This window comes from Macaca fascicularis, chromosome 9, assembly GCF_037993035.2.
Source record: "Macaca fascicularis isolate 582-1 chromosome 9, T2T-MFA8v1.1".
Classification (NCBI taxonomy): Eukaryota; Metazoa; Chordata; class Mammalia; order Primates; family Cercopithecidae; genus Macaca; species Macaca fascicularis.
This window is the reverse complement of record NC_088383.1, coordinates 83,156,526-83,179,588: the sequence shown is the minus strand read 5'-3', so window position 1 is coordinate 83,179,588 and position 23,063 is coordinate 83,156,526. Positions and strand designations below refer to the sequence as shown.

The following is a 23,063-nucleotide window of genomic DNA, read 5'->3' as shown; positions in this document are numbered from 1 at the left end:
ATTATTTAAACAAGTAATTGAATGCAACGGGTTATCAAACAATTGAAGTTAAATATATGTTAAGAAGCACGCTCAATGCACATACATAGATGACGTACTACTATACTGAGTTTTTAAGAGCAGAAATTAAATTAAAGCTCAATTTAAAATGTTTTTTCCTTCAAAGTACCACCCTATGTAGTTAAATACTCAAATTGCTACCAAACTTTTATTAAGTATATTATGGCTATAGTGATGACAAAGATTTAAAATATGCCCCTTTTTATAAGCCTGTCCAACTACAAATGAACAATTTTAAATTCTGGATTAAAACACTTTGCCAAATGGCCCTCATAAAATTAGTGAGCAAAATCTGAATAATCCAGTGACTACACAAAGACTTGTTAAAAAACTTGTTAACATTTTCATAACATAGTAATCTTGTGCCTCATTTAAAAATATGTTGAAGCTGACTAGGAAACAGATGGATAAAACTGTCTCTGTGATTATGCTATATTCTACAGAAGTTCCATCATACTGTATATGTTAAATATTTCCTTCCAAACAATGAAAACATAGAGAATTTACTTCTAATGAAACTTGTATTAAGAAAGTTAGGTCCTAAACAATCCACTCCCTTAAGGAATACTGCAAGGCAACTGGAATAAGCCAGTTATTGTCAACAATTAGACCAGTATCATTTTCCTGTGTAACACAGACAAGTTTTTATTTTTCAGTGAACTCAACTATTTCAGGTCATAATTTTGCTCTAATAAACCTAATGACTTTATAGAGGCTTAAAATTTAATTCTAAAGAAAGATCAACATTGAGACTACATTAAATATTTTCAAAAAATATTCTCATCACAGAAAGATAAATAACCTTTAGCTTTTAAGGGGCCTAAATCGAAATCATATTCTATTGTATTTTGTTACAGCAGTAGCTCAATAATTTAGATATGCATCAGAATCTAACTGAGGGCTTTTAAAGCAGACTGCTTAGCCATACCACTACAGTTTCTGATTCAGAAGATCTGAGGCAGGATCAGATAATTTGCATTTCAAACAAATTCCCAAGTAATGCCAATGATACTTGGTCTGGGGACCACACTTTAAAAATTACCATACTCAAGGATACTTATAAGATACATCCTGACAAAATATCTAATCTATCACACATACAGTTTTGAAATTAATCTTTCTTTAACCACATTTAAGAGGCACTAAGTGGTTATTCAGAAATTATCCCATGATTTTCCACTACCAATAACATCCAAATTTATTATGTCTGGTACTGAAGGTACAACAAATAAAACAATTAGATTTAATCTCAATTTTCCTATATGGCTCAAAAGAAAGTATACCTTCACAATTTTTTCTTAAAAGTCATGCCAAAACCAGTCAATATTTTCTATGCACTTATGCATCAGACATTATTATGTGCTGAGTTACAAACAATAAAAGGCTTACAGTAGAAAAATAGTAAAAATAAATTTAAAAGCCCATCCTACTGAAAGGACATATAAACAAATAATTAAAATATCATGTGGGGGTTTCTGCTTCCTGTATATTTGAGAACTACCATTCCCATGACCATTAAAAATCTAGATAAGGGGCCTGGCATGGTGGTTCACACCTGTAATCCCAGCATTTTGGGAGGCCAAGGCGGTGGATCACCAGGTCAGGAGTTCAAGACCAGCCTGGCCGATATAGTGAAACTCTGTCTGTACTAAAAATACAAAAATTAGCCAGGCATGGTGGCACACGCCTGTAGTCCCAGCTACTCAGAAGGCTGAGGCAAGGAGAATCACTTGAACCCAGGAGGCGGAGGTTGCAGTGAGCCGAGATCATGCCACTGCACTCTAACATGGGCGACAGAGTGAGACTCCATTTCCAAAAAAAAAAAAAATCTAGATAAGGGCCAGGCGCAGTGACCCCTGTCTGTAACCCCAGTACTTTGGGAGGCCGAGGGGGGTGAATCACCTGAGGTCAGGAGTTCAAAACCAGCCTGACCAATGTGGTGAAACCCCGTCTCTACTAAAAAATACAAAAATTAGCAGGGCATGGTGGCGGACACCTGTAATCCCAGCTACTCGGGAGTCTGAGGCAGGAGAATTGCTTGAACCCGGGAGGCGGAGGTTGCAGTAAGTCAAGATCACATCATTGCACTCCAGCCCGGGAGACAGAGCAAAACTTGTCTCGAGAAAAAAAAAAAAAAATCTAGGTAAGATATACTTTAAGTTTGGGGGTTTTAAGCCATGTACTAATCAGACAGACAAGAATTACTGAGCCAAGACCTGAAAAGGTGTGAAACCAAGGGAGAGAAATAAGCAAAGCACTGTCAGCTACTTTTGCCCTGGGGTTGAAAGGCCAAGCAATACACTTGATGGCTTCCACAAAACAGATCTAACAAAGTCCAAATTCAGGGTCCAACAAAGGTAAAGACCCTGATTGAGTTAGAATTCAGAAAGGCTATATCCTGGGAGCAAAGGTGACCCAGAATTAAGTCAGTTATTTTATGGTCTGCGGTCCAGCTTTGAGTAACCAAGGTGGCTTCAAAAATCTCAAATCACACTAAGAAAAGGATAATCGGACAATCCCTATCACCAGGCACCTGGATGAAAGAAATACAAATCCTCTATGAAAACAAAAACAAAAAGGCCAGGCACAGTGGCTCACGCCTGTAATCCCAGCACTCTGAGAGGCCAAGGCAGGCAGATCACGAGGTCAGAAGTTCAAGACCAGCCTGGCCAATATGAGGAAACCCCATCCCTATTAAAAATACAAAAATTAGCCAGGCATGGTGGCGCACGCCTGCAGTCTCAGCTACTCAAGAGGCTGAGGCAGGAGAATCGCTTGAACCCAGGAGGCGGAGGTTGCAGTAAGCCAAGATCATCGCACTGCACTTCAGCCTGGGTGACAGAGGAGACGCTGTCTCACACACACACACACACAAATCACCCTAGACATTATTTCTACAACTAATTTTTCAAACGAAGGGACCAGCACACAATCAAAGATAAACAAGTATATGAGAAAATAAGGTGACATGAAGAAAAACCAGCAGAATCAATAACAAAATTTTAAAGTATTTCTGTAAAACTAAATGCCAACATAGTACCACATACGAAAATTTGTGAACACAGTGTAAGAATAAAGGGGAAAATCTAAAGGCTCAAATGGGCCTTTAAGGCCCATTTAAAGACTAAAAAAGGGCTGGGTATGGGGGCTCACACCTTGTAATCCCAGCAGTTTGGGAGGTGGAGGCAGGTGTAGCATAGATCGCTTGAACTTTGTAGTTCAAGACCAGCCTGGACAACATGGCAAAACCCTGTCTCAACATAAAATACAAAAATTAGCCAGGCATGGTGGCACACACCTTTAGTCCCAGTTACGTGTGTGTGTGTAGGGGCGGGGGGCAGGGGGCAGGGGCTGAGGCAGGAGGATCACTTGAGCCCGGGAATCCGAGGAGGCAATGAGCCATCTTCGCACCTGTCTCGGTAACAAAACGAGACCCAGTCTCAAAATAAATAAATAAATAAATAAAATAAATAAATACAGGAGGCTAGGAAAGAATGAGTTAGGAATCCACTTGACAAAATTAGAAAGAGAACTGCAAAACAAACTCTATGAAAGTAAAAGGAAAGAAAATAAAGAATAGAGTAGAAATCAACAAAGTACAAAACAAACATTGTATAATGGAGACCGAAAAACCAAAATTTGCATTTTTGAAAATATTAATGAAACTGATAACTTACTGGTGAGACTTAGAAAACCCAAGCAAGACAAAAAAGTGAAAAAGACACTGCAGCAGATCTTACAGACATTGCTTATAAGATGCAAACTTAGGCTGGGCACGATGGCTCACGCTTATAATCCCAGCACTTTGGGAGGCCAAGGCGGGCGTATCACCTGAAGTCAGGAGTTCGAGACCAGCCTGACTCCTATGGTGAAACCCCGTCTCTACTAAAAACACAAAATTAGCCGGGTGTGGTGGCTCACGCCTACGCGGGAGGCTGAGGCAGGAGAATCGCTTAAATCCAGGAGGCGGAGGTTGCAGTTAGCTGAGATTGCACCATTGCACTCCAGCCTGGGCAAGAAGAGTGAAACTCCGTCTCAAAAAAAGAAAGAAAAAGAAAAAAAAAAGATGCAAACTTAGCTGGCAAAACTATATAGAGCAAAGCAAGAAAATTATTGCCATAAAGTTGGCAATTATCTCTAAGTAGAAGAAAAGATTTGTGATGGCTGAGAAGTTGAAACTGTGGAGGTTCTGGAGTGTTGGAAAGATTTGTGATGGCTGAGAAGTTGAAACTGTGGAGGTTCTGGAGTGTTGGCAACGTTCTAGTTCTTGATCTAGGGGATAGTTACACAGGTGTTCTTCATAATGACTGAGTTGCACATTTGTACTTTGTGCACTTTTTCTGTTATTATTATGAACTGCTGTGCTCCTTTCCCCCAATTCATATATTGAAGTCCTAACCCCTGATGTGACTGACTTATTTGGAGATAGGACCTTTAAGGAGATAATTAAGAATAAATGAGGTCATATGGGTGAGACCCTGAAGTGAAATCTGATTAAGACTGGCATCCCTGTAAGAGGAAGAAATATCAGAGCTTCACTTCCTCTTTGCTTCTTTTACCCTGTCACACATAGAGAAGGCCATGTGAGGACATGGCAAGAAAGCAGCCTTCTGCAACCCAGGAAGAGAGCCAACACTAGAAACCAACCCTGAAAGGCCGGGCGCGGTGGCTCAAGCCTGTAATCCCAGCACTTTGGGAGGCCGAGGCGGGCGGATCACAAGGTCAGGAGATCGAGACCACAGTGAAACCCCGTCTCTACTAAAAATACAAAAAATTAGCCGGGCGTGGTGGCGGGCGCCTGTAGTCCTAGCTACTCAGGAGGCTGAGGCAGGAGAATGGCGTGAACCCAGGAGGCGGAGCTTGCAGTGAGCCGAGATCGCGCCACTGCACTCCAGCCTGGGCAACAGCGTGAGACTCCGTCTCCAAAAATAAAAAAATAAAAAAAATAAAAAAGAAACCAACCCTGATGGCACCATGATCTTGAATTTGTGGCCTCCAGAACTGTGAGAAAATTAATTTCTGTTTTTAAGCTACCTGTCTATGATATTCTGCTATGGCAACCCTAGCAAACTAATACAGTCCCATATCACTTTTTAAAAGATCACAAATACAAGGTGATAAAATTTAAAGATAAAAATACAATGAAACATTTTTTGAGATCATAGAGGAGACAGAGACCATTTCTTATAAAAACAATGTGTATTTAAAAAGAAGGGGCTGGGTGTAGTGGCTCACACCGTAATCCCAGCACTTTGGGAGGCCGAGGTAGGTGGATCACCCGAGGTTGATAGTTCGAGACCAGCCTGGCCAACATGGTGAAAACCCCGGTTCTACTAAAAATACAAAAATTAACCATGTGTGGTGGTGTACACCTGTAATCCCAGCTACATGGGAGGCTGAGGCAGGAGAATGGCTTGAACCTAGGAGGCGGGGTTGCAGTGAGCCAAGATCACGCCATCGCCATCCATCGCACTCCAGCCTGGGAGACTCCGTATCAAAACAAACAAACAGACAAACAAAAGACAATGAAGTCATTCCCAATGCATATCTTAGCCACAGGTTACTTACTATCCTTACGAAAATCTCATTTCACAAGAAAGAAAATGAAAAAGCTGTATAAAGTTTGTTGTTGTTTTTTTTCCTTTTCACCACTAGTTTTACAAGTCTTACTCTCGGTATCTATATCTAGTATAAGATAATATTTTCTCCAAAAGAGAAAAAGACAGAAAATTAGTAAGGTACTTGGCTTCACCTACATTACTGATTTAGCGTAGTTAAAAATATACTTTATCATCAAGTATAAAACTAACAATCAGATGTTTTAATATTCCCTTTGCTTCTATTATTTCCTTTAAAAGTACACAGATTCAAAAATAACTTTAAGACATCCTCGTTAAAAATAAGTATCATGGTTTATAATGTGTTTTCTGTATGTAAGTAATGCCGGCCACACTTATAACAGCATTTGCTATACACAAGTCTTTAAGATATATTAAGACAGTGGACAACTCATTGCGGTGGCGGCGGCAGATGCTTGGGCACGGTGCAGTGGTGACTCGAGCTACGAGCCTGGTGGCAGTTGTTCACCAAGCTCCGGCCCCCGCGTGTCTCCCAGGCTCCACACCCCTGATGCTACACAGGTGCTGAGACCACTCCGGCCGGGACAATGGTCAAGTATTTCCTGGGCCAGAGCGTGCTCCAGAGTTCCTGGGACCAAGTGTTCGCCAACTTCTGGCAGCAGTACCCGAACCCCTACAGCAAACATGTGTTGACAGAAGACACAGTACACCAGGCAGCGACCGCTGACCAGAAACTGCTGTCCCGGCGACTCCTGACCAAGACCAACAGGATGCCCCACTGGGCTAAGCAACTGTTTCCTGTCAATGTTGTTCACTTGGTGTACATCCTGAAGGACTCTATGTGGACCTACAGAATCAGACCATGACCACCTTCACCCGGAACAACAACCATGCCCGGCTGATGGTGGTGGAGAAACGATGTATGCACTGTGTAAACTCTGACAACAGTGGCTGAACCAAAATCTGCAGGGAAGCCTGGGTCTCCTCTAGCTTATTTGGTGTTACCAGAGATGTCCAGGAATTTGGTCTTGCCCGGTTCAAAAGCAACGAGTTCAAGACTATGAAGGGTTTTGAATATACCTTGGCGAAGATGCAATGCGAGGCCCCTTCTAAAACACTTGTTGAGACAGCCAAGGAAACCAAGGAGCACGCAAAGGAGATGGCACTGGTAGCTACAGAGAAGGCAAGGACCTCACCAGCAAGGCAGCCACCTAGAAGCAGCAGCAGCAGCAGTTTGTATAGCCAGCCCACCACCACCACAGCATCCCAGTTTGGTTTAGCCCCCTCTGCCCTCCTCTCCACTGTACTTTATCATTAAAAATCAACTTCCAGCCCTAAAAGTACATATATTTATTTATTAAGACAGCTGATCAATTACTTTACCAAACAACATAGATTTAATGAAGGAATTCATATGAGAGGACAGGACTAAAAAAACAAGTCACCTTAAAAACAGGAAAACATTTTTCTTTTCACAGTAAAGGAATTATACCAATTACTTTTTTAAAATGAAATTCTCCTTTGTAAATGTATATATTTAGTTTATGTACTAAGAATATTCTTTGTAACTCTGATTTCAATTACAGTGCCAGTAAAGAACATTTTTCTCTAAGTTAACTTGCATTAATATTGACAGAAGATCAATTAACTAAATTTTACAAATTATTTCACAAAGATTACAAAAGACTCACTCATTACAAAACATTCACTACCTGAAATGTCAGAACAGTGTTCAACAGGTCAAAGACATCAACTGAATGTTTCCATAGTTCTGATCCTTAAAATTCCTTTCTTGATGTAGTAGGAACTAAATTTGCACAGAAGCAGAACTTTGGAATACATGAGAAACTTTTCAGTGACTGTAAGCAGAAACACGTACTGGAATAAAACCATTCTTCAGTTCAAGTTACCATTGATCATGATTACCTCACCAGCTAAGAGTATGGAAACAAAACATACAAGAAAATTAAGACCAATGAAAAAAAGGGAGGAAACAGTAAGGGCAAGAAACTAAAACTCAAAAATGCTAATTGTTGAATACCATGTATCTTATATTTCCCTTATCTTTGACTTTTATCTAAGTACTTCTGAAATATCTATACTATTATAATACTTTTATTTAAGTCTCAGAATCTAACAAGAAAAAAATACTTAGTCAAGGTAAGCCAGGTTATGCAGCTACACAAAGAACCATAAAATCTCTGTGGCTTAAAATAAAATTTCCTTCTTCAGGCTGTCCATTGCTTATTGACAGGTCTTTTTTTTTGTGGGGGGTGGGGGATGGAGTTTCACTCTTGTTACCCAGGCTGGAGTGTAATGGCACAATCTCGGCTCACCGCAACCTCGGCCTCCCGGGTTCAAGCTATTCTCCTGCCTCAACCTCCCAAGTAGCTGGGATTACAGGCACGCACCACCACGCCTGGCTAATTTTGTATTTTTAGTAGAGACAGCGTTTCTTCACGTTGGTCAGACTGGTCTCGAACTCCTGACCTCAGGTGATTCGCCCACGTCAGCCTCCCAAAGGGCTGGGATTACAGGTGTGAGTTACCGAGCCCAGTCTGACAGGTCTTTTTTAACTCAGGGGGAGTATCACCTCAAAATGTTGCCTCAGGATCCAAGGACGGAAGAAAAAAAAAGAAGACAGCTCTGAAGATCTCATACTGGAACTTAAATACTACAGCAATATTAGGATGCACAATTTTCTTTCATACATCTGTTTTTCTCACAACTCACTTATTGGCCAGAGTTAGTCACAGCCCCTAACATGAAGGATGAGAACAAAAACTATTTGGTAAACAGCATTAATGACCAACACAGAGGCATAAAAAGAGTTGATACAATGTTACATAGGCTTTCAGATTCAAGGCAAAATTTAAAGTAGCCTGCAAGGAAAATGTTATGAGCAAAGGTCTTTCTTATTCTAAAACATTTGCCAGTTGAGAAAGCAGCACCTTGGCATCTCAAACAAGTATGAATACTCAGCACAAAGTAAAAATCCCAAAGCAAAAAAAAGACTCTTTCATCACTATGCCTATTATAGCACTATATTACTACAATTAAGAATGTTTATGATTTTAGTATCTCTAACTGAATGCTCCAACAGCATTTAAATTCACCCACTCAACTTCGTCTCAAGAGACCATCCATATATATTCAACAAACCTATTCGGAGTTCCTACTGTGAGCTACTTGCTATCCTAGTCATTATAACCAGGGAAGTAAGCTCTTACCTAAGGACTAAAAACTCTATCCCATTTCTAAATATCCAGATTCAATATTAAGAATAAAAAATCATGCTTATTTATGCACAACTATTTCTAAAGTCACTTTTTTAAAAAAGTTGGTATGGTTCCAAGACAACTCAATGGGGGAAAGAAGAGTCTCTTAAATAGTACTGGGACAACTGGGTTTCCATATACAAAAAAATAAAGTTGGGAAATTACTTCACACCATATACAAAACTAACTCAAAACAAATCAGAGACCAATATGTAAGACCCAAAACTACCAAACTCCTAGAAGAAAACACAGAAGGATATCTTTGTGACACTGAGTTGGGCAATGGTTTCTTAGATGTGACACCAAAAGCACAAGCAACAAAAGAAAATATAAATTGGGCTTCATCAAAATCAAGAGAGTGAAAAGACAAGCTACAGAATAGAAGAAAGTATTGCAAATCATTATCTGATAAGGAAGTTGTCTTAACAACATGCTACAACATGAATAAATTTTGAGAGCATTATATTAAGTGAAAGAAAGCTAGATGCAAAAGGGCACAGATTATATGATTTCATTTATAAGGAATGTTCACAACAGACATTTCCACAGAGACAGAGAGTAGATAAGTGGCTGCCAAGGGGCTGGAAGTGGCAGGAGGAGGAAAAGAAGTGACTGCTAATGGATAGTGGGTTTCCTTTGGGGGTATTCTAAAATTAGATAGTGGTCAAGGTTGCACAACTCTGTGGTATATTATAAATCAATGAATTTTATAAGGTTGAATGTTATGCTATGTAAATTGTATCTCAAACTATGTAATTTATTTATTTTAGAGACAAGAGCTCACTCACTGGAGAGCAGTGGCATGATCACAGGTCACTGCATCCTGGAATTCCGGGGCTCATGAGATCCTCCCACCTCAGCGTCCCAAGTAGCTGGGACTACAAGGTGTGCAACACCATACCGGCTAATTTTTGTTTTGTTTTGTTTTGTTTTGTTTGGTGAAGACGAACTCCTGGGTTCATGCGATCCTCCCACCTTGCTTCCCAAAGTGTTAGGAGTATAGATGTGATCCACTGACCCTGGCAAAACTATTTTTTAAAAAAAGTGACAATGGCTTAACACCTATATTAGATAACAATAAAACCAGTGCAGATGGTGATGAAAAGCCAACAAATTCAGGAATCATAGACTTTATAACCAAGTATATCTACTGGCTTGTGAAAGGAGGAAATGACAGAGTATGAACAATAAAATATTGTAACATATATTGACTTACAAACATTCATCACTTTTCCTGCCTTCAAAGCATCTGAAGGGGACAACAATCATCTCATTCAAAAAGACCAACTTAATTACTGAGGAAGTTAAGAAAATAAAAGCTAAGGGAAAAAAAATAAGATTAATGTACCAAAATATATACGAATGACATATGGTAGTTTATGCTTTCAGAAGGGACACAGGGAAAATGAGGAAGCCAACCTATGGGTATAACAGAAGGCTCCTAAAGTATGGTGGTTTCTGAGGTAGGGACTTCAAGTTGCAAATACAGTATCCATCTACTCCTGCTTTCTTACCAAAAGAACACTGATTTTGCTAGGGGCAATAATGGACTATCCTAAAATTTTTAAGGTTCTGGAAGACAGAAACGATAATATGACATAATTCTGGTAAATAAGATGTAATATTTGAGATGACTTGGGGTGAGTTTTAGAAAGCTCCTTGACTAAACTAAACTAAAGTGATGTTGTAACTCAGGGTCCCCAGGTTTTTGGGTATTCACTGTGAAAAAGTACCCACACTTGTGGCCAGGCGCAGTGGTGCACGCCTATAATCCCAGCACTTTGGGAGGCCAAGGCAGGCGGATCACGAGGTCCAGAGATGGAGATCATCCTGGCCAACAAGGTGAAACCCCATCTCTACTAAAAGTACAAAAATTAGCTGGACATGGTGGTGCATGCCTGTAGTCCCAGTTAATCGGGAGACTGAGGCAGGAGAATCGCTTGAACCCAGGAGGCAGGGGTTGCAGTGAGCCAAGATCTCACCACTGCACTCCAGCCTGGAAACAGAGCGAGACTCCCTCTGAAAAAAAAAAAAGAAAAGGAAAAAGAAAAAGAAACTCTTGTAACTTTTTGTAACTGTTGCACCTTGAGTTCTTGTAGTTTCAAGAAGTTCAGGAAAGAAGCTTGGCCCAGTGGTTGGGTACAGAGTTTGCCTAAATTGGAGATTAACTGTTGGCAAACTCTCCTCACTACCATACTAAAATCCCCACCCAGGAAGTAGCTTATGTGCCATTTTCTATACATCTGATGTATGTAAAAGCATGATAAATGTGCCTGCACTGCCTTTATTCCACCTCTAATACAATGACTCAGCTAACTAGCCCGGGTGTTCACCTTTGGGGAAGCATTGTCTTTGGGACTATCCCTAGTGTACTCCTTACTTGGTGCAAGTAATAAAATCTCCCTGTTAAATCCTACTTGGTTGCGGTCACTGGACTTGTCACCCACCAAGTGACTGAACCTACCCATTGTGTGCCTAACAACATGAGCCTTCTTGCCCTTTTCTGCTTCCTCCTCCTTCCTGCCTGGAGCTGAACTAAGGAAGACAACAACAGTATGAGCTATATTGTAACTGACCATGAGGAAAAGACCAAGAGAACAACAGCCCAGTTTTCAACAGCCCTGGCATCCTTAAATGATCACATCAACTCTGGAATGTCTACTTCTGGACTTAGAAGGAAAACCTTAACTATTTTGTTTAACCACTGTTAATTGGCATTGAGGAAAAAACACCATGAGACAAAAACTTGAAAAGATCAGATAAAAGTTCATAATAAAAACACAGAGACCTAGAACAGCCATAAGAAGCGTACAACATTGTTAATGTTTATTTTACAGAACTTTTAGATTACACCTAAAAACAGAAATTCACAGACGGAATACCTAAGATGACGACCACAATGCTATGAATATTCCTTAAACTAACTTTCATGACAATTCTAAGACTAACTGAATGCTTTCCTTACATAAGAGATCTCAGTAAAGGTGATGCTTTCATTAACTGTCCTGAGCTCTTCTCTTCACTGTCAACCTACCATAGGTTATAAACACAATAAATATAATCTGTTTTCCTATATACATGGATCTCAAACAAGGAATTTATGTATTTTTTTATTATTATTATTATTATTATTATTATTATTTTTGAGATGGAGTTTTGCTCTTGTTGCCCAGGCTGGAGTGCAATGTCGCAATCTTGGCTCACCGCGACCTCTGCCGCTCCCACTGTGGTTCAAGCGATTCTCCTGCCTCAGCCTCCCGAGTAGCTGGGATTACAGGCAAGCGCCACCATGCCCAGCTAATTTTGTATTATTAGTAGAAATGGTGTTTCTTCATGTTGGTCAGGCTGGTTTCGAACTCTCAACCTCAGGTGATTCGCCTGCCTTGGCCTCCCAAAGTGCTGGGATTACAGGCTTGTGCCACCACGCCCGGCCTAAGGGATTTATTTATTTATTTAGGTATCAAGAATTTAAAAAACAGCAGCAATGGCTTAACTGTAACATCAGGAATAACTAATAATTCAATTATCATTCACAAACCATGATGATAATATTCGTATCTTCTCAATGACAAATTTCAAACTCAAACTCTACTGGGTAAGAAACAATATACTTTTTTTTTTTGAGACAGGGTCTTGCTTTGATGCTTAGGCTGGAGTGCAAGGGTGCGATCATGGCTCACTGCAGTCTCGACTTTTGGCACTCAAGTGATCATCCCACCTCAGCCTCCCTAGTAGCTAATACTACACGCATGTACCACCACAGTTAATTATTTTTTGTACAGATGGGGGCCCACTATGTTACCCATGCTGGTCTTGGACTCCTGGCCTCAAGCAATCCTCCCACCTCAGTCTCCCAAAGTGCTGGGATTATGGGTATGAGCCACTGTACCTGGCCCATACAATATAAATTGAGTTCCCAAAAAAAAGGAAAAATTAAGGTAACAATTTAGAGAGGGTATGCTCTGACTAAACTAGGAATCTTTTCAGCTCCAGCTAAATGCTGAAATGCAAACAAAATATTACAGTATAAACTTATCAAAAGAAATCCCAAATCCAGTTTTTATGTTTAATGTCCCCCAATTTAAATTGTCATATAAACCAACAAAACACTTCCACAAACCAGTATTTTGCAGCTTTGGGGCTAACATCTATTGGGTACCCAATACGTACATTTTATTTAAATTTTAATAACAAAAATCTAAAATTTCATAAACAGACTTCTGTTTTCAGTAAGATGAATTAGCAGAGTTGGCATTTATGTTTCTTCCTGAAACAACAAAAAACCTGGAAAAAATAGATGAAACAATTTTTAAGATGCAACATATGTTAACAAAGGGCAATGGACTAGGTTATAGGAGACATATTATGTAAGCTTTCTGATCACACCAGTTTAACTGACTGAAGAGTTTCCAAACTATCCTGCAAAGAAGGGGGAAATCATATGGGATTCAGGAGCCTTTGTAAGTCAAGGACATAAGGCTAGAAAGAAGTCCAGGGAGGTTAAGACTTTGGAGTTCTCAGGACACAATACCAGAGAGGAATAAGCTACCCAGAGAGGAAGATTTCCAGAGGAGGTTCTCTCTAAGCTATGAGATAAAGATTGACCAACCTGGGCCAGACATGGAGGATCACGCCAGTATCTCTAGCACTTTGGAAGGCCAAGGCGAGAAGGATCATTTGAGCCCAGGAGTTCAAGACCAGCCTGGGCAACAAAGTCAGAGCCCATCTATTTAAAAAAAAAAAAAAAAAAAATCGACCCAGCCTATGTGCTTAACTTAAGAAGCTACACAAATGTGGAAGAAAAAACAAAGAATCAGACATTAAAATTCTTTAAGTTCACCTGAATTTGGAATAGTTCCTGTTCCCAACAGTTGGAGTGATTAACTTCATAATTTACAGGGCACTGACTCAGAAGGATTTGTAACGGACAAAAAAATTGCCCTAGACTAAAATCTGCTCTAAAATGCCCTCCTCACAACACTTCCTCATACCAATAGTGTATCTTTAGAACACCAATTAAAATCTCACATGTCTGTGAAATAGCCTACACAGAAATGTTTTGTCTCTATTGAACAATGCACTCAAGTATTTGCATTTGGAATAAATCATTTCCTGACCTGTAATCTTCTCATATAATTTTCCTTTTATCATTCAGCTGAGATTGTAACTTGCACTCCTTTACTACAACAGTGCCTTACAGATCAATTTGCTGTTTTCTGTGTACATGCCAGTCCAGTATGTAACACATTGCTATTTTAGTGAGGTTCACGTTCATTTCACAAACAAAATCTCCCACTTGAACAATTTCTAGCTTTGGCTTATTTTTTCCAGAAAAGAAACAGTTGTACTTTTAATAGGCTGAATAATTGAAAAGTGGGAGGGAATGACTGAATAAATCAAATAAGTAGAACAGAGACAAAATTAATATTTAATTTGGAAAGATTATAGTAAACACAGATTGTAACAACAAATAGTGCAAGAAATGGAAAATGAAAAACTTGGAAAAGAAATTTCTAATTTCTGAGGATTAATATTTATTTCTAAGTTTTAGAATATTCTACAGGTTCACAGTGTCCTGCATGGTGACTCCTGAATTGAAGCTGAAAATGACTTAAGAGTGTGGCAATGCCGGCGCAGTGGCTCACACCTGTAATCCCAGCACTTTGAGAGGATGAGGCGCGTGGATTGCTTGAGGTCTGGAGCTCGAGACCAGTCTGGCCAACATGGTAAAACACCATCTCTACTAAAAATACAAAAATTAGCTGGCATGGTGGCATGCACCTATAATCCCAGTTACTCAGGAGGCTGAGATATGAGAACTGCTTGAACCCAAGAGGCGAAGGTTGCAGTGAGCCAAGATCGCACCACTGCACTCCAGCCTGGCCAACAGAGCAAGACTGTCTCAAACAAACAAACTAAAAAAGAGTGTGGCAAATACTTGAGTACTCTCGCTAAATAAATACCAAATATGGTGGAAAGGTTAGATTCTATATTCAAAGGCAAAACCCTGAGATATTTTTACCTTATAGTTTTATATTCTATCAACAACAGTGCGTTGGAAGGCATTAATGTCTATGAAAGAGAAAAAAGAAGTGACTTCAATATGCAATATGTAATCACAGGCCTTGAGATTATATGAGGAGGGAGGAGGTGTTAAAGAGTATTAAAAATGCCTATTTAGGCCGGGCACGGTGGCTCAAGCCTGTAATCCCAGCACTTTGGGAGGCCGAGACGGGCGGATCACGAGGTCAGGAGATCGAGACCATCCTGGTTAACACGGTGAAACCCCGTCTCTACTAAAAAAATACAAAAAACTAGCCGGCCGAGGTGGCGGACGCCTGTAGTCCCAGCTACTCGGGAGGCGGAGGCAGGAGAATGGCGTGAACCCGGGAGGCGGAGCTTGTAGTGAGCTGAGATCCGGCCACTGCACTCCAGCCTGGGTGACAGCGCGAGACTCCGTCTCAAAAAAAAAAAAAAAAAGCCTATTTAAGTAGTAGCCGAATTCAACACAACTTTCTGTTCTTCTTCACAACTGCAAATTCTGTAAGCTAATCATAAATATTCAGTTGAATACATGAGGAATAAAAATTCTTCAAGTACCTTATGTTCACATAACAGTTTCACAGTGCCACAGTGAGGTAAACAATAACTCCAGCTCTTAAATTCCCGAAAATAAAATCCCTCTTAATATCTCCTCTGAAGCTACTTACTAGTTCTCTTGTATAGTGGTGTGGCCGTTTCCTCTACCATGATTTCAGACTTCTCTCATCTCTAAAAATCAGTACCTTGAAATACGAACAGCAGACTGTACTAACCTACTACCCTCAACCAGTCATTCACCACACTCATGCATATCCTAACAAGTTATTCATCACGCCATTCAATATTATTTCTGTCCTAGTTTCTGTCCAATAATCATTTCTGGTGATTTCAGTATCCACAGTGATGACTGTTTTAATTATTCAATTTCTCATTTTTTTGATTTCCTCTTCTTTAATGATTTTGTCCTCAACCTTATCTCAACCACTGACTTACCATGGCATAGTCTAGGCCAGAGGATCTTTAACTTTACTCAGGCAATGTAAATCTATGGACCATCCTTTCAGACATAAGAAATCCTATCTTAGACCCTTATAATGGCCCCAAACAGCAATCCCTCAAAAATCTCGATTTCAAGCATCTTTCTCTCAGGACACCAACTCCTATTTTTCCATTTCACATTCAAGTTCCCCTGGACCTAAGATTCATTGATCTCAACACCATTTCATTGTTACTCATCTCTCATTTTCTCACTTTTTTGCTCACCAAATGTAAAATCCTAGGTCTATTATTAGAATAATTCATTTGCCCATCTCTGAATGCATCTTAGTTTTCCAGCCAAACCCCAATCATCATTAAATCCAACTCTCCATCTACTTTGTTTCTGTATCTAATCAATCAGCTGAACACAGCTGGAGATGAGTGACTGTAGGGAAATGAATGATGAATTCATCAAAGATTAACAATGTCAGTTAAAAAATCATGATCAATGTCAAGTCAGCCTTTGTTGTACATAATTTCCTTATTTCATTCAATCTCTACTCCCCTAGATGACAATTTCATAACTTCTCTTCTCAAATCCTATCAGCTGCTTTTTCACTAAAAAGCAGAAGCAATCAGATTTCCACAAGCTCTCACCTCTCTCTCACTACCTAGCTACCTACAGCGATTCCCAAATACAGTATATCTTCCTTCTCTTCTGTTACTAGGGAGTACGTTTATGGCACTATCTAAGGCCAACTCTGTTACTACCCAAAGACAGGGTTCTAGTAATTCCTCCTTAATTGCATCATCAACTTAATCCTATCTCTGAATTGTTTTCATCAACATACAAATATGGTATATTGTATTCCATTTTACAAAATCTCATCTTCCTCCTAAAGCTCTGCTCCATTTCTCTTTTTCCCAAATGCCTTGTCTACAATCTCTGTCTCCAATCTACTACCTCCAATTCTCTATTAAACTCACTTTATCAGGCTTTTGTTCCCACTATCACACTGAAACTGCTGATCAAGGTTACCGACGACTCATTAGCTAAAACTGAATTGTAGATTCTCAGCCTTAATCTTACTTCACACTAAGCAGCATTTGACACAACCGGTAATCCCTCCTCTTCGAAACACTTACTCCACTAAGCTTTCTGAACATCACTTCTGGACTTCATACCTCCCTGTCCCTTTCTCATCTACCTAATCTTTAAAAACTGCTCCAGGGTTTAACACTTAGGTATGTTCTATATTCACTCTCTACATCAACTCAATTCAGTCTGATAGCTTTAAATGCCATTTATATACTGACTACTCCCAGATTCTCCAGCCTAGACCTCTCCCTTGAACTAGCAAACATGATACTTTAAGTAACTGCCTGTCTAAATAAGCATCTCAAACTAGACATATCTAAAAGATTCCTAATCGCCAGTATTATTACCACTATCACCACCACTCTCCAAAAGGTCTGCTCCTCCAGTTAATTCTCATCTGGAAAAAAAAAAAAAATGGTAACTCTATGTTTTACAGGAGCCAAAACCTTAGAACCCATCTTTAACCCTGTCTCTCACATCAGATGCAATTCAGCAACCCACTCTTATCAATTCTGTGTTGGAAATAAATATGAATCTGAGCATTTTTCATCACCTCTACCACTGCTATCACCGTGATCTAATGCTACCACAGAATCATTACAATTGCCTCCTAACTGCTCTCCCTACTTCTGCCTCACCACATACCCCAAGAGTCTACTATCAACAAAGAAAGTAGAGGGATCCTTTTAAAACCACCTCATTCATGCCTTCCCATCTCATCCAGAATGAAAGCTTAATCTTACAATGGTCTATAAGGTCCTTCACAAACTATCCCCTGCCATCCTGTTCCCCTTCTGATCTTTTCCTTCTCCTCTCCCACTTTTCACTCCTCTCTCACCATACCACATTCACTGCTCCTCAAATATGCTAGGCTTATTCCCAATCTCAGGGGCTGTGTACTTGGTTCTTCCTTAGGCCTGGAATACTTACTCCAGACATCTACGTGACTAGCTTCCTTGTTTTCCTCAAGTCTTCACTCAAAAGTCACCTTCTTGGAGAGGCATTCTCTGGCTATCTTATCTAAAATGTCACCTCCATCCCCTCAAAATTCATGCTTTCATTTTCCTTCCTGGCACTTATCTCTATCTTACATACCATTCATCATACTCACTTATCTTCTTATCTTTTGTCTCTCCCTCTATAAACTGATTTCCATAAGGGCAGCAATTTGGTCCACTTTGTTCACTACTGTATTCCCAGTGCCTGATACGTACAAGGCATGCAATAAGTATTTGCTGAATGGATTTTACATCTAGGATTGCCCCCTCATACTTCCATCTTTAAATGCTATCCAACACCTGTCAAAGACTAAGTAACACTGATATTTGAAGATGCTTGGGTGAAAACGGTCTTCAAATACCACAGGATAAAGTATTAATGCCCATTAGTACATACTCAAAATTCTATCATTTTATAAAGCTGTATTTTTAGACCTCAGTAGCTTTCTCAGTAGTAAGTTATTGTGTAATGTTCTGTCCGTGGCTTTCACTGAGAATTATTATCTTTTAAAAGCCATATGAAGAACCTCCATACAAACCACAAAACCATTATAAATATCACTATTAATTACAACATTTGATACTACTTAAAGAAAAATGCGTTCTTTTTTAACTCAGAGCCAGGAAAAACAATCTCTTAAAAATTTATTTATTTCATTATTTACTAAATATATCCCTGACTCACCAACTCCACACAAGTAATAAATTTCAGAATTAAACACTTATCATTTGTTCACAAATTTAAGTTGAGGAGATTTCTACTGAACCACCTCAGTTTACATGGATGTTTTTTAAGGTCTTATTTCTATTTTGTCAATCTTATTCATAGTTACCCTTAACAAAAGTCACTTCAAATTATTTTATTTAGGTAAATAATTGACAAACAGACCATATAATTCTCTAATTCTATCACACATAAAGAACATGTAAGTCATAAAAAAGTCATTTATATGCCATGAAATCACTTCACTGACATATACACTGCAGTCCTTCTAGTCAATAGTTTATTTTTTTTTAAGTAATTTGACATAACAAAGTTAACTAGGAAATGATTTCCCTATCAAGGATGATGATACAAGGATGATGATACCTACCAATAACAGAAAAGTGCATATGTAGCAAGGGAATGAGATACAATGATGCCTAAGGTGACAGTGAGATACGAAAGCAACCTTAATCTACAGACAGTACAAAGACACTGAGAAACATAGGCACATTACAGAAAACTAACCAGAATTACTGATGGATATTTTTTCAATATCTATTGCCCACTTTGGGAGGCCAAGGTGGGCAGATAACCTGAGGTCAAGAGTTTGAGACCAGCCTGACCAACATAGTGAAACCCCATCTCTACTAAAAATACAAAAATTAGCTGAGCATGGTGGTGGGCACCTGTAATCCCAGCTACTCAGGAGGCTGAAGCAGGAGAATCACTTGAACCTGGGAGATGGAGGTTGCAGTGAGCTGAGATCGCACCACTGCACTCCAGCTTGGGTGACAAAAGTAAGACTCTGTCTCAAAAGAAAAAATTTAAAAAAATTAAAAAAAAAAAATATATATATATATATAGAGAGAGAGAGAGAGCACGCATGCAAGCAAGTGCTGATTAAGGAAGTATTACTCAAACCAATAATAAAATTCTGCAATTCAATAAACATCCAAGCATTCACATCACCTTTATAATACCTCAAATGATTCTAATTACATTGTTTTTCCTTCAGAAGTTTCTAATCAACAAAATTCAAACACATTCTCTGAGCATCCACCAAATAATGGCAGCCTTTACAAAAAGTTTCTATGATCTACCTCTTAGAACCCCAGGAGACAACTGACTCTTAGAAAGAAGAGAACCACCAGATTGTTGCTGGATTATTTTAATTCAAAAATATCTTCCTTGAAGACTGAGCCCTGAGGTTACTGACCTTTATTTCTGTGTATCTACTGAAGTCTCCCTAACACTAAGTGTGCACAATCAGGGTTTAGTAAAAGAAACATAAAAGGGCACTGTGGTAACTGCTTCATACAATTTCACTGAATTCATATAACAACCCTTTTAGGTAAAATAATACCTATCTTACAGATTAAAAAAAAGCCATGGTTCAGAAAGGTAAAATCATACAAGTTATAGTTATGAAGACAACCTACAATGAAGTCACTAACACAAACAAGTAGGAGGAAAAGTGCTTGAGGTCGGGGAAAACTTCCTGGAAGAATTGTGCCTTAAAAGGACAGTAGGAATTAACCAGGCACAGAGTAGGTGTAAAGGCAAAGGGATTGGAGGAAAAAGGACAAACAGAAAAAGGTTGTGTGTAAAACACTCTTGTATATACAAAAGAACTAAAAGCTCTCTTTAATCCATTGATTTAGAAGACTCCCTCTTTTTTACATGGTTTAGACTGAATCTTGACAGTCACTTAATTCTGTAACTCCTAAAGGTGTCCTTGGATTCTATTACCGGGACCCAGTAAAACACAAAAGAAAGTGGACTCTGGAATCATAGGACCTGGTTTCAAATGCTAGTTATCAGTTATAATATGCATGAGCTGGAGAAATTCTTCTAGCCTCTTTATTTCTCAGTTTCCAGATCTATAAAATGAAAATAATAGTAGTAAGGAACTTACAAAGTTTCCATGGGGACGAAGTAAGTTAATACATAGATTAAGACAATACGTAGCACACAGCAAGTACTATATTAATGGGAACTAATACCAACCATTCCTCCCTTCCTCCCGCGTTAGATCCTAAGTCCTTCTCATAATTATCTCATTTTGAATTCCTCAACTTAACACCCACTTCTCAGTTTTCCTTTTCCAAGCATCACCCAATTTTCAACAAAATCACATCATAACCAGCTGCTGACTTACTTTAAGGGTTAACTCCAATACATGGTAGGAGTGAAAAAAACCCTGACTTTGATCCCTTTATACTGCCACACTCAACTCTCTTCCTTTGTTTTTATTCTTATTATTCAATCACTTTCAGTTCTCTGGCCTCAGTTACTCTACGGCTATTATAATCACCTTAATAAATACCTTTGTATTATGCTCCTCTCAATCCTCTTCTCAATGTTAACAGCGTTAGGTGTTCTTGAAGCATGGAAGACCCAAGTAAGTAACATCCACCAGACATCTAAATATTCAAGAATATTTATATAGCACCTGTTACTTGTTAAGCACTGTTATGTGGACTATACATCTAAGGTGTTAAATGTACATACTGATGACTGGTTGAGGTAACTGGTGAGATCTTCAGCAAGAAAATTAGACCTGGTAAAATGATGAATAGACAAGCAACCAAAAATACTGTCCAAAGATTCAGGAAGATTGATCTAATCAAGATTTGATTTTTGCCATTACAGGGTAAAGAGTGTAGTGAACAAGCCCAGAAGTAGGATGTCCTAGATTGCCAGGGAGAAAAAATGCCAACAATTTTTAAACCTGGGTATATATCAATTTGATATCAGTTACTCTTAATAAACCTAGGCACTTTGGGAGGCCGAGACGGGCGGATCACCAGGTCAGGAGATTGAGACCATACGCTAACACGGTGAAACCCCGTCTCTACTAAAAAATACAAAAAACTAGCCGAGCGAGGTGGCAGGCGCCTGTAGTTCCAGCTACTCGGGAGGCTGAGGCAGGAGAATGGCGTGAACCCGGGAGGCGGAGCTTGCAGCGAGCTGAGATCTGGCCACTGCACTCCAGCCTGGGCAACAGAGCGAGACTCCGTCTCAAAAAAATAAAAAATAAAAAAAATAAACCTAGGATACCAGAGAACTTACAATGCAGTTTGAAGTATATTACACGCACACATAAAATATATTAAGACAATGCTGAATATATATGAAGAAGGTATGTGTATTCATATTTATTGCTTTGGATTTGACTCCAAAGAGCAATTAAACTTAAAAACTTCTAAAAAGAGACTTAGGTCATTATATCATCTGTAACTTCTAGCAATGCAGCAGAATGTTATGTATTTAATGTGCATAAAATAAATGCGTTACAATTCAAAATGTAACCAACCAGAAAATGAAGAGAAAGTTTTAAACATGGCATAAAAATGTGACAAGTGTTTCTATTTCCATGCCATACATTTCTTGCCTCCAAGCAAATATTCACATTATTCTCTTCTCTGGAATGTAGTCTCTTCATCAAACACAACTCTTACCCATCCTTTATATAATCGCTTTTCCACTAAGCCTTCCTATCATAGAAAGTGTAACAATGCCACATTTTCATAATGTTCCTTCTCTTAATATCTATAGCATTTATTACTACATAATCCAATCCTTAATTATTCAGGAGTTTTTTTTCCTCCTAACACCAAATACACGATATCTTTTCCAATACCATTTCTCCGATTCTCTGATAACAACTAGGCGCCCTAGAATTCAATTCTGACACTAATGACCCAGAGTTAGCATCAGACTACACAGATTTAAGACTCAACAAGACTGCCATTACTTCATACACCAGTCACAAGCATGGGGTTCCCCAATCCTCTGATTGATCAATTGACCAGCAATAACTGGGGGCTCCCAGGCCCCCTCCTCAGGTTTGGTAATTTGGTGCAATCACTCACAGAACTGAGGAAAAGCATTTACTTACTAGATTATTATAAAGGATACAACCCAAGAACCACAAAGTGGAAAAAATGCATGGGGTGAGGTAGGAAGTAAAGGAACTTCCAAGGAGCTTCCAGCTTCCATACCCTCTCTCAGGGTGTCGCCTTCTCAGCTCTCCAAATCCCATCATTTACAGGGTTTTGGGGATATTTTCTGTTTTGCTTTTTTCTTCTTTTGACACAGAGTCTCACTCTGTCACCCACACTGGAGTGCAGTGGCACCATCTTGGCTCACTGTAACCTCCACTTCCTGGGTCAAGCAATTCTCCAGCCTTAGCCTCCCAAGTAGTTGGGACTACAGGTGTGAGCCACCACACCCTGCTAATTTTTGTATTGGTTGTAGAAAAAGGGTTTTGCCATGTTGCCCAGGCTCGTCTCAAACTCCTGAGCTCAAAGGCACCCACCC

General features: G+C 39.3%; 1 protein-coding gene and 1 pseudogene across 30 annotated transcripts in view; one reads left to right on the top strand and one right to left on the bottom strand.

Annotated features, from left to right (window-relative positions):
- The window catches only part of JMJD1C (jumonji domain containing 1C), a 365,022-nt gene that overhangs the window by 263,465 nt on the left and 78,494 nt on the right, over positions 1-23,063 (bottom strand). The window lies entirely within an intron of this gene.
- LOC107130848 (PRELI domain-containing protein 1, mitochondrial pseudogene) lies at positions 6,227-6,881 on the top strand (annotated as a pseudogene).